General features: G+C 46.1%; 1 long non-coding RNA gene across 4 annotated transcripts in view; it reads left to right on the top strand.

The window, feature by feature from the left end:
• LOC129626116 (uncharacterized) overlaps positions 1-11,678 on the top strand; it is a 29,999-nt gene extending 18,321 nt beyond the window's left edge. The window contains exons 2-6 of one of the 4 annotated variants that reach the window (XR_008701769.1): positions 3,095-3,204; positions 7,912-8,030; positions 8,477-8,667; positions 9,183-9,240; positions 9,789-11,678. This is a non-coding gene — a long non-coding RNA (uncharacterized LOC129626116). Of the gene's footprint in view, positions 1-3,094; positions 3,205-7,911; positions 8,031-8,476; positions 8,668-9,095; positions 9,241-9,788 lie in introns of all 4 variants that reach the window. The other 3 variants (XR_008701767.1, XR_008701770.1, XR_008701768.1) reach the window with 3 other exon arrangements.
• Positions 11,679-12,152: the final 474 nt, after the last annotated feature.

Here is a 12,152-nt window from a genome sequence, read left to right as displayed (position 1 = left end):
AGTGCAAGCCCTGTTATTAATGGAACCCTTCTGTCTCTGCCACATTCATAAGTTTTTCTGAATTGTGCCAAGCAACGTGGATCTCTCTTCTTCCTGATCATGAGTCATCCTTGTTGATAATATTAAACCAGTGAGGCACTTTATTTCTAAGGTCTTGCTTCCTTTGCTTGTAGGTTTTGTGTTTCTCTCCTGCATATAATCCTGTCCTTCCCAAAGGGTTAGTTAAAGCTTCTCTTGGACAGAAAGGGTGAGTTCCTGGATCCACCTCCCCCTCACAGCCAATCGGCCACTAAGTTGACTGTTTCCCCTGCTTGCTCCTCCCACCTTCTCTCACTGAAATCCCTGCTGATCTCCTTGCTTTCAGATTCACTCCTCTAGGATCAGTCCTCCACACAGATGCCCAGCCATTCTAGAATGCCAGTCGGATCATGACCTTTCTTCCTGTTTGAAACACTTTGACTGCTCTCGGTGGTAGTGGAGCACAGCCCAGCGTCCTTAACACATCATGCAAGACCTGGCCCCGCGTCCCACCTGAGTTCACCTGAAATCACTTGGAGGTCTTTCATACCCTATGACTGCAAACTCCAAACCCTTAGCCTGGTGTGCCCACCCCTTTGTCTGACACGTTCCCGTGCATCCTTCTAAAACCAGCACAGATAATTCCTGCTCTCTGAAACTTTCTATAGTCCTTCGCTCCCCAAACAGGGACTGCTGGTTGCCCCCCCTAATACCTGTCCTCTATTAGAGCACTTACCATATCTTCTACAACCTCTTGTGACATGTCAGCTTCCCACGCTAGGTGATGAGTTCATTTCTGTGCCCCCAGATTGAGACAGGCTCTGTCCTTGGTGGATAATAAATACTTGGTGACGGATCAGTGAGTTCTCTTCTAGAACCTACTTCCTAGCACATTCATGGAAATACATCTCAATAGGTGTTTAGCAAAATAAATTGAAGCTTCTTTACTCTCAGTAGGGTGCATCTGTTGGCTTCGTCTGTCCCACATCTATTCCTCATCATCCTGGTGCTAGAATGATGAATTTTTTAGGAAACTTTCTCCCATGGTCTCTGCCACCTCTCCCTTGTCTTCCCAGCTCACGAAAGCTGACTATCAAATTGTTAGCAACCTGTGAAGTCATTTGAGATTGTGCAGGTAAGTTTGAAATCAGCCACAGTGGGAATGTTTGCACATAGAAATGTAATATATTCAGAAAGATTAAAACTAACACATCTAAAGGGATTCCATAGATATCATTACTTAAAGTGAGTTGCTCAGACTCTTTGCGACCCCATGGCCTATACAGTCCATGGAATTTTCCAGGCCAGAATACTGGAATGGGTTGCCATGCCCTCCTCCAGGGGATCTTCCCAACCCAGGGATCAAACCCAGGTCTCCCGCATTGCAGGCAGATTCTTAACCAGCTGGGACACCAGGGAAGTCCATTATCTTAGGATGAAGCTAAAACAGGTTTGTGTTTTTTTTTTTTTTTTTTTTTTTTTTCAAATTTGTCCATTTCAAGGAAAACATTCAATAAATATACCCATCAGCATTCTTGACTCCAAGCAACAGAAACCAAGGTTGGTTAACTTAGCAGAAGTTTTATTTGTTGGCAGGAAATCAGGAAGTCCCCCCAAAGACAAGAAGGCTGGAAAAATGAGTAGGAACCAAGTTATGTCAGAGGAACCACTTCAAGGTCACTCCAGAGGAATTTTAACTCTTGTTGAGACACTAGTCTCCAAGTGCCATGGTCACTGCTGCTACAGGACATTTCTGCCATTGGGCTCACAACACTGTCCCAATGCCTTTGCCACCAATCCTCACTAAGGGACCTGCTTGTATAGCCCCAAGGTTTAAGTGCAACAAGATATGTTATGAGCCAAGCCAAGACACCCTGTACCACAGGCATCCCCACATTAGTGGGGAGAGGGAAGGAGTACTTGCTGCTGCTGCTAAGTCACTTCAGTCGTGTCCGACTCTGTGTGACCCCATAGACTGCAGCCCACCAGGCTCCCCCGTCCCTGGGATTCTCCAGGCAAGAACACTGGAGCGGGTTGCCATTTCCTTCTCCAACGCATGTACATGAAAAGTGAAAGTGAAGTCACTCAGTGGTGTCCTACTCTTAGTGACCCCATCAACTGCAGCCTACCAGGTTCCTCCGTCCATGGGATTTTCCAGGCAAGAGTACTGGAGTGGGGTGCCATTGCCTTCTCCTATAGGGGGTCTCAAATGTGGCTGCTCCTTGGAGCCATCCAAGGAGCTTTACAATATGCTGCTGCCTGATCCCACCCCCAAGGTTCAGACTGCATTGGTCTGGAATATACCGTGGACATTCGAGCTTTTAAAGCTATCTAGGAGGTTTGATTGTGCAGTCTAGGTTGAAAAACACTAGGCTAGGCCGCGCAACTTTCATAGTGGGCAATTTTCTTCACTGAAAGGAGAATCGGCCTTATCGGAGCCTCTTGCCTACATTCTGCAATTGATTTCCTTGCTCTCCTTATATGCTCTCGTGCTAATGCTGTTTTCAGCTCTTTCAATTATGCGATTTCCTTATCTTTGTACTATTGAGAATACCTTACAAGATTTCTTAAACAGTAACTAAATTTATCTGCCTGTCATTTTGTTTTCATTATCCATGATAGCAATCTCTCGCATAGCTGATGAGAACATATCAAGTGATTGGTTTTAAACAAACAAACAGAAATCCACAGAGTCAACATTTATCCCAAGGTGTATAGGATATGTGTTGCTTCGGTGGCTTTGGCGTGCTCTGCATCTGATTCAGGCGTTCACTCCGGCCCACAAAGACTTCTCCCCTGAGCCCGTGGTTGGTTGTTCTTATCTACTGCTCCCCTCTTATCACAAAGACTGGTGTGCTGTTTTCTGGAGTGTGTTGCTGTGGCCCAAGTTTTGCTCCATAATGAAAGCAATAATTCTGAAAACATGCCGAAGGAATAAAGACTCGTGGTAATTGTCAGAAGTTCATCATTTTGAACAGAAATTGCTCATCATGGTTGACAGTTGATGGCTTTTAGCTGTAGAATGCCTGTAAAAATAACAAGAATTTTAGCAACCTAACTTCTGTCTTGCTTTCAGATGAGCTTATCGACAAAGGTGTGGATCCATGGAACACATGAGGAGATCAAACTCAAAGCCATGTTGAACTGCAGCTATGACTCTCCGTGGTTACCCACTTGGCTATCTGGGTACAGTGTTCATGCATTTCTATTTGCCACCACCTGCCCCAGAGTTAAACTCAGATGATGCAACGGGCCAGTCCTCTGTGATTCCTCTAACCCAGAATTTCTCCCCTCAGAATTCCCGATGTCTTGAGCAGATGTGTATTTAGCACGGCAGGCGCCATAGGCACTGAAGGACGTTTAGCTGCGTCCCTGCTCGCTCTCGGTCCACAAAAAGAGACAGCACATGTCTCTCCCGGAGCTGTGCAGACCAGAACTGCTCCAGCCATTGCCAAGTGTGCCCTGGGTAGGGGCAAAATCACTGTCAGTTGAAAACCACTGTTCTAATCCTTGCTGAATACCCTTGATGCCATCCCAATGGAATCAGAATCTTTGGGCATGGACCCCAGGTGCCAGCATTGGAAAAGCTACCCAGTGCTTTTAAACCATAGCCCAGGTTGAGAATTTCCATCCTAAGCAACTGGTCTAATATTGCTATAGAGCTTCCTAAAGTCCTTCTCAAATATTTTTATAATCGGGCCCTCCACTTAGCAACACATGAGCAACTACTATGTAGAAACAATATTAGCTGTAATGTCAAGTACCATCTCATGGAATTTGCAATTTAATGAGGTCATGAGAGTGCGAGGGAAATAAATTGTTTTTCATGTGTGAGTACATATGGAAAAATACCTAGAAAGAAGACCTAAAAGGAACGAGAGAAATGAGTGCTGATCTATGGAAGAAGGGCAGGGGAGTTAATAGACAGGTGGGACCCAGGAAGCTCATCGGGGGTGAAGAGCCACACGACCTCTGAGAGGACAGGAAAGGGGTAGGGCACTGTGATGTTTTGAAGAGCCTGGTATATTTTTTAATGAAGAGGGTTATGAAGACTACAGTATATGTTAAGCACTGATCTTTTTTTAAATACCAGCTTGATTATAACACACACACCATAAAATTCACCATTTCAAAGTGTACAATCCAGTGATTTTTAGTATATACACAGAATTATGCAATTGACACCACTATCACATTTCAAAATATCTTCATTACCTTAAAAACAAACCCCATACTCATTAGTAGTCACTCTCCATTCACTGCAACCACCCCAGCCCCTGGCAACCGATAATCTACTTTCCGTCTCTATAGATTTGCCAATTCTGGACATTCCATATCAACAGATTCATGTAATATATGGCCACTTGTGTCTAGCTACCTAGACAGCATCTGAAAACAAAGCAAAGCAAAATGAAAGGGAAAACAAAATCTTCCTCCCAAGAGGCGATTTAGCCTAGAGCCCAAGAGATAGGCTTTGGCACCAGACAAAATTTCAAATTAAATCAAGTCCTCCCTCTAGCTGTTTGATCTCAAGCAGACACCGTTGGTCGACCACCCAACTCCCTTCTCAATGTCCAACTCTCACCATAGAGACTGGAAAGTCTAAGTAGCATTGTCCCAAGTCCTCCAGTTTTGCCAAAAAGGAGACAATGGAAAGTCTCAGATAGCTCCTAGGAAGGATATTTCCTTCCAGGATTAGAGAGAGACGTACCAGAAGAAAACATCGTGTCATTTGTCCTCCACTCCTTCCTTCCTTCGAAGGATGTGTGAAGGCAGGAATCTCGGACACACGGCTGCCATATTGTGACCATGAGGGAAAGGCTAAGAAGATTCAGAAATGCCAGCCCAGATTCTGATTCTGTTGCTCCAGATCCAATAGCAGCAACTGTGTTCTCAGTGATTAGTTATGCCTGAAAAATAAGCCCTTGTATGTCTAAGCTTCTGTTACTTGGGTTTTGGTTACTGGGAGTATCAAATTCCTGCAGCAGAAAGTTACTTCACTTCTATGCACAAGTTCACACACTGGGGAAGAGCTCCCTCGCCTGTATCTCAAGAATCCACTACTATTTGTTGAAAATTGGTTTCCTTTTGGGAGTGTGTCTTCTTTGGGGAGGCTCATGGGATTTGCATCCTGTTCTTTTGCTAAGATATGAGCCTGTTAGTCAACCTACACTAATCAGAAACCCCTCCCTGAAATTTGATTTTTGAGATGGAAAGTTAACCAGAATTCATTCTTCCCAGTGGAAAGCACAATGACTAATGAGCCTGTTCCCACCACAGGGCTGATCCTATATTTATCCGTGCATACCTTCATCCATTCATTCTAAAAAAAATGTTTATTGAGCACCTAAGATGTGGCTTCTCCGGTGGCTCAGCTGGTAAAGAACCTACCTGCCAATGCAAGCGATGCAAGAGACATGGGTTTGATCCCTGAGTCAGAAAGATCTCCTGAAGGAGGAAATGGCAACCCACTCCAGTATTCTTGCCTGGAAAATCCCATGGACAGAGAAGCCTGGCACGCTGCAGTCCCTGGGGTCTCAAAAGAGTTGGATACGACAGAGTACACACACACGCAGTTTAATAGGTGCCAGTGTAAGGACATGGAATTGAAAAAAAGAGACAAATATAAGTTGTTTATATCCTAAGTAGCTGGTGAAAAGTGAAGTTGCTCAGTCGTGTCCAACTCTTTTTGACCCCATGGACTGTATCCAACCAGGCTACTCCATCCATGGAATTTTCCAGGCAAGAGTACTGGAGTGGGTTGCCATTTCCTTCTCTAGGGGATCTTCCTGACCCACGGATCAAACCCGGGTCTCCCACATTGCAGGCAGATGCTATACCGTCTGAGCCACCAGGGAAGCCCCAAGTAGTTTATATCCTAGGACTATAAACATCTGTGTCTTATATAACACCAAGTGGTGATGAGGCTATGAAGAAAAAGTAGACTGAAGGGGATAGACTGTGAGAGAGATGGGGAAAGGTGACTTCTATTTTAGAGGGTGATCAGAGAAGGCCTCACTAAGGAAGCTATGTTTGAACAGAGAAGCTCTGGCAAAAGTGTTCCTGGCGGAAGATAGAGCAAGTGCAAAGGCCCTGAGGCAGGAGCCTGCTGACTATATCTGAGAAACAGAAAGGAGGAAGTCAGTGTGGCTGGAGCAGAAGGATGGAATGGAAATGTGATTGATGAGCAGGCAGGGGAAGAGGCAGGACCCAGATCAGATTGGATCAAGCCACTCACCAAAACATGAGCAAACCATTTCAGCTTAATCCCTCTGGCTGCTGGATGTCGTAGCCTGAGAGGGGAAGGCAGGGAGGGCCAGCAAGGAGGTGACGGCAGTGTTTCCGGTGAGAAATGATGATGCCTAGGATCCAGTACTCTTGTCTGGAAAATCGCATGGACGGAGAAGCCTAGTGGGCTGCAGTCCATGGGGTCTCGAAGAGTCAGACACGACTGAGCGACTTCACTTTCACTTTTCACTTTCTTGCATTGGAGAAGGAAATGGCAACCCACTCCAGTGTTCTTGCCTGGAGAATCCCAGGGACGGCGGAGCCTGGTGGGCTGCGGTCTATGGGGTCGCACAGAGTCAGACACGACTGAAGCGACTTAGCAGTAGCAGCAGCAGCAGGATCAAGGTTGTACCCGTGGGGTGAATGGGAAGTAATCAGATACCATGCATATTTAGAAGGTAGAGCTAACCAGGTTTACCAAACACCTGGATGTGAAGCGTGAGAAAAATGGGAGAGTCAAGGACTAGTCCACCCTGATGGGCTGAGGAGCCATTTGCTGAGGGGGAGGACCACAGGAAGGACCAGATTTTTGGTAGACAGGGTGCTGACAGACATCACGATGGTGGTCATTATTGTGGGCCTCGGGGCTTCCCCGTGGAAAGTCTAGTCCCTCCGCTTTCCCACCATTCAGAGCTCCCAGCATCCTTCCAGTAATTTGGCTGAAACTAAGCAGAGTTCGTTTCTATTATTTGACACCAAACCCCTTCACTGATACAAGGGGCTCCCTTGGCCCTTGAGTGTCAGCACAGGAAACTAAACCCCGTTCTGACTGTGGGAACATGTGTTCTGAGCAACAACTAACAAATTCACAAATGAACTTTCGGACGCCACCCACTTCTCAGCAGGAGGCTGACTTTTCCTCTCCCGGTGTCTCTCCTCAGAGAGACAGCTTCTGCCAGTACAAGGTGGGGAAGTGTCAAATACTATTAAAACCTGATTGCTAATTCAAATGCGATTGTGCTTGATATGCTTGTCGTGTAAAAGTGCGCAATGTAGCTTCATAAAATTGATAGAACTCCCTTTGAAGATATTTTTGTCACAGAGGCACTCAATAAAACTGTTTCCATGAGGCTCCTCTGCCTCTTCAGTATTTTGCTAGTGACACGTGAGTGAACTAGTCCAGAACCTAGCGAAGCATGTTTCCCAAAGAATGTTAGAGGAGAAGGAGGAGTGCTCAGATCCTTCCTTTTATTTCTTGTCGTTAGGAAGTTCTCTCCCAACTGCCTGACGATACGGTTCATCTGGTCACTGGGAAACCAAATCAAAGCTGTTTTGCTTCAGAATCAGACGCGATGAATAAATAACCCACAGAGGTTGCTGTCACTAACTCAAAAATAGCTAATTATAAATACCAAGTCCAAAAATTAATCTGTTCAAGGAAATGTTTCTTTTCTTCCTGCCAACATCCAACAAGCGTTTTCAGCCTGGGACCCAAGAGAACCACAGATTCCCATTCACTAGCAAGATGGTGGAACTTGACTCCCGTCTTTGTTTTTCATTTGTTTGTTTTCCCATCTAATGTTTTAAGTTGATACACTGTAGTTTCCTTCTTACTCGATTCAAAATTTTTTCTTTTTTTTTTCCACGTGACGTGTGTGATCTTAGTTCCCAGACCAGGGATGGAACATGCACCCCCTGCAGTGGAAGCATGGATCTTAACCACTAGACCACCAGGGAAATCCTGACTCCCATACTTGGATGCAGCCAGCATGGAACAGAAGTAGGTAAGTGACTTCTTAGTGGTAAAGCTGACCAACTTTGGAGGGACACTGACTTGAGTTCAAAGCTGGGTGGTCTTGGGAAAATTCTGTCATCCTGGATGCTCGGTTCCACATCTGTAAAATGGGGCTGGTATACTACCACTGCAGTGAGAGGTGGTACTCTTTTAAGTGTAAGTGACAGAAAATCCTATTCAAATGGGTTGAAGAAAAAGGAGATTAACTCAAATATTTGAAAATATTGAAACTAGAGCTGGCTTCTACCCCAGTCACTTTGGGGAGCTCAGGACCTGGTAACCCTGTGTCTTGGCTTTGCCCTCCACTGTATCAGCTTCACATTCAGGCTGACCAGTTCCAAATGGGGACAGGATGGTGGCCGGGAGCTCCTGGCTTTTGTATTTTTCTAATGAAAACTAGAACAGCCCTCTCCAGCCATTTGAACACTGGCCCAGTGTCATGTGTCCATCCCTAAGCCTATCTCTGAACCAGTGATGCTCTGCTCATCCGGAAACCTGCGATGGAGCCATAAAGGTGTCGGTGCTGCTCAGAACACAGGGACACGTGGGGAAGACGCTGTTCCCAGAGGGAAAGTGAGTGCTGCTGCCAGGACACGGAAGAACTCAGGCCGTGAACCCGAAACCTGGTAAACGTGCAGCCTAGATCCTGTCAGGGTAGATGTTTCAGATGCAGTTTATTAAAATGAAAGCTAAAAAAAAAAAAAGACAAGACTGGAAAACAGGAAGTGATTGGTGCACAGCAGCACACAACGGCTGGCACCAGTATCTACTTTATTAGGCCCGTCCAGAGCGTTCAATAAGAAAACACTGGGCTAACGCCGGTGTCAGTTAAGAATTACTTTGGTTCGGGGGTGATGAAGATGTTTTGAAACTAGACAGAGGTGGTCGTTGCACAACATTGTGAATGTGCTAAATTTCCCTGAATTGAATTCACTTTAAAGTGGTTATATGGATTTCACCTCAGTATTTTAAAAGAATACTTTGGGCTGCAAATAAGAGAAAGCCCTAAGCTACTGACCTTAAAAAGTAGAGATTTCTTCATCTCATACAACAGGAAGTCCAGAGGTTTATAGACCAGAGCTGGTCAACCAAGCCCTCAGGCCTTCCTTCTTTCTGCTTCATCACTCTTGGCATAAGGCAGTGATCCCCATGGTCACAAGGCGACTGCTTCTGCTCCAGGCCTCACATCTGTATTCCAGGTGAGAAGAATAAAAATGGCAGAGGGACAAAAGGGGGAAGGTCGGAAAGAAAACTGAAGTTTAACAGAAAGGCCGGTTTAGTCTTCCCCACGAGAACTGTGCTAGTGTCCGCCCCTGGTGGCGCGGGAGGTGGGAGAACAGCGCGTTTGTTTATGTGGACACCCTGAGCGCCGAGGCAGAGTCGGAGTCTGCTGACAAGGAAGAAACAAGAACAGAGGTTAGAGAGACAACGAAGATTGCCTTCCAGTGCCCACAACGAAGTAGGGCTTCCACAGATGTCAGTGGACACAAAAGGAGCAGGGTGTGGTGCTGAAATTCTGAAGACAAAAGACACAGTCCTCTGTGCCATCACCTCTGAAAGCTACTGATTTCTAAGTGTGAGATTAATTAGGCTTATTTTTGGTATTAAATACAAGTTGATTGAATAGGAGAGCAATGAAAAGGTAAGCAAAAGAGACCAATAATCCTCTTAGACCAATCATTTGCCTTTTTTCTTGTCTTTTCTTTTTTTCGTTTTCATTTGAATGAACTGCATGCATCTGAAACAGCTACCCTAACAGAATCTGGGATGCAAGTTTACCAGATTCCAGGTTCACTGCCTTCACATCCCCCGCAAAGAATCTCTCTGTAAAAGCTTGATTTTTGAATCCCGGTACCTCTGTGTGTCTTGTGTTCACGCAGGACGTTAATGTACTGAGGATGACTTCTCTTTCGAGGTACAATGAAAACATGAGAAATGGTTTTAATAAAGAGGGTTTGAGAGAGGTCTCGGGGGGAGCAGAGGAGGGACTTGGTTTACATCTGCACACTGAAAGGGCAGCAGAGGGCTTCTCCCGGGGTCCAGTGGTGGGCAGTCCGCCTGCCAACGCAGGTGACACGGGCTCGGCCCCTGGTCCAGGGATACCCCACGTGCCTCAGGGCAGCTCAACCCGTGCGCCACAGCTTCTGAAGCCCACGCACCTGGAGCCCATGCTCTGCAACAAGAGAAGCCCCTGCAACGAGAAGCCCGCACACGGCAAGGAGGAGCAGCTCCCTCCCCGCCCCCGCCCCCCACCGCAACCAGAGAAAGCCTGCAGCAGCGAAGACCCAGTGCCGCGGAAGAAAAAGACAGCAGAGAACACACGCAGAACCCATCACTGCTCTCATCGTGGAATCTGTGTCGCTGGATTGTCAATGTTTAGCTAACTATAAAAGACACTTGCTGTTGTATGACTAAATGTCATTTACATACCGTAAGCATTACACTCCGTTTGAACAGAAACTTCATTCTCTAATGAAATATGTTTCAGTTTTTTTCCTCGTGAAAAATAATTATTGTGCATTTTTGAAAGTCCAATAATAACAACTGAAGATTCCCTCCCAGCCCCAACCCACAGGGAAAAATCCTGATCAAACATCCATCTCAGGCTCATTTTTATACCTATTTCCACCAACATACACACATTCTTAAAAAACAGAAATGGAATCCTATGGTGCTATTGAGCCAGGAACGTTTATTCTCGTGTCTCGCGTTTCCCTGGAGAGAGACCACGGGCACGTGACACGCGTGCTCCCGCCCCAGAGAAGTGAGTTACTTGATTGACGGGCGATAGCCATTGGTCCACATGGCTCAGGTGGGCGGGCTAACAGTAAAAAGCTAATTTAGAACCTGCTGCTTGGAAAATCCCATGGATGGAGGAGCCTGGTAGGCTGCAGTCCATGGGGTCGCGAAGAGTCGGACACGACTGAGCGACTTCACGTTCACTTTTCACTTTCATGCATTGGAGAAGGAAATGGCATCCCACTCCAGTGTTCTTGCCTGGAGAATCCCAGGGACAGCGGAGCCTGGTGGGCTGCGGTCTATGGGGTCGCACAGAGTCAGACACGACTGAAGCGACTTAGCAGCAGCAGCAGCCATTCTTCTCTATCCCAGAACCATGTAACCTGAGGCAGCAACCTTTGACAAGTGTAACTTTTCCCTGGGTAAACTGCCCAGGTGGACATACTGCTCAAAACAATCCTCAAAAAAAAAAAAAAATTTTTTTTTCATCAGAAGTAAAGCTGACATTTTTATATCTCCATCTATCTGAAAGTCCTCTGGACTCATCTAATTATTTTCCTAAGTAAACTCCTAGACATGAAACTGCTGGATCAAGACACATAGACATATAAAGTTAGTTAGCTAGTTATCGCTAACTTCCTTCTGGAAGGATCTCTGGAATATGATTGAACCACAAATGTCTTATTTTTCACATCTTTATCAGCACTGAACATTTTAAAAAAACCTTTCCCATTTCTCTGAAATAAAAATAATGTGTGATTTTACTTGCAGTTCTGCTATTACTGAGACTATTATGATTTTTCATGTGCTTAATATATTCTTTTTGAATTGTCTGAGAAATTAAGTTTTATTATTATAAAGCCAATGTCCTACTAAACCCTTGTTCAATGTTAAAGTGTTAGTCATTCAGTCGTGTCTGACTCTTTGCAACCCCTTGGACTGTAGCCCACCAGGCTCCTCTGTCCATGGGATTCTCCAGGCAAGAAGACTGCAGTGGGTGGCCATTTCCTTCTCCAGGGGATCTTCCTGACCCAGGGATGGAACCCAGGTCATTGCAGGCGGGTTCTTCACCGTCTGAGCCACCATGTGAACACATCACAAGGGCCTCACGCAGCCTCCTCTCTCACCACTCCTCAAATGCAGCCATCCCAAGGTCAGGACTCGGAGTTGCAACAGAAACCATCTCTGGCTGTCTTGAGTGGAAAAGGATAGTTTATAGTGAGAGAATCTCCATGAGGGACTGAGAAGCGGGCTGGAGGCAGCCCAGCCAGGAAGCTCGCCTGCGGTGGCCATGCAGACCTGCTCGGGGACAGACGTCCCCTGCAGCCTCAGCCCCTGAAGCCGGCCCCCCTGCTTGGCCCTGCGGTGGGCT

Source organism: Bubalus kerabau, chromosome 13 (genome assembly GCF_029407905.1).
Source record: "Bubalus kerabau isolate K-KA32 ecotype Philippines breed swamp buffalo chromosome 13, PCC_UOA_SB_1v2, whole genome shotgun sequence".
Classification (NCBI taxonomy): Eukaryota; Metazoa; Chordata; class Mammalia; order Artiodactyla; family Bovidae; genus Bubalus; species Bubalus kerabau.
The sequence above is the reverse complement of the archived record's forward strand: the minus strand, read 5'-3'. Positions and strand labels throughout refer to the sequence as shown.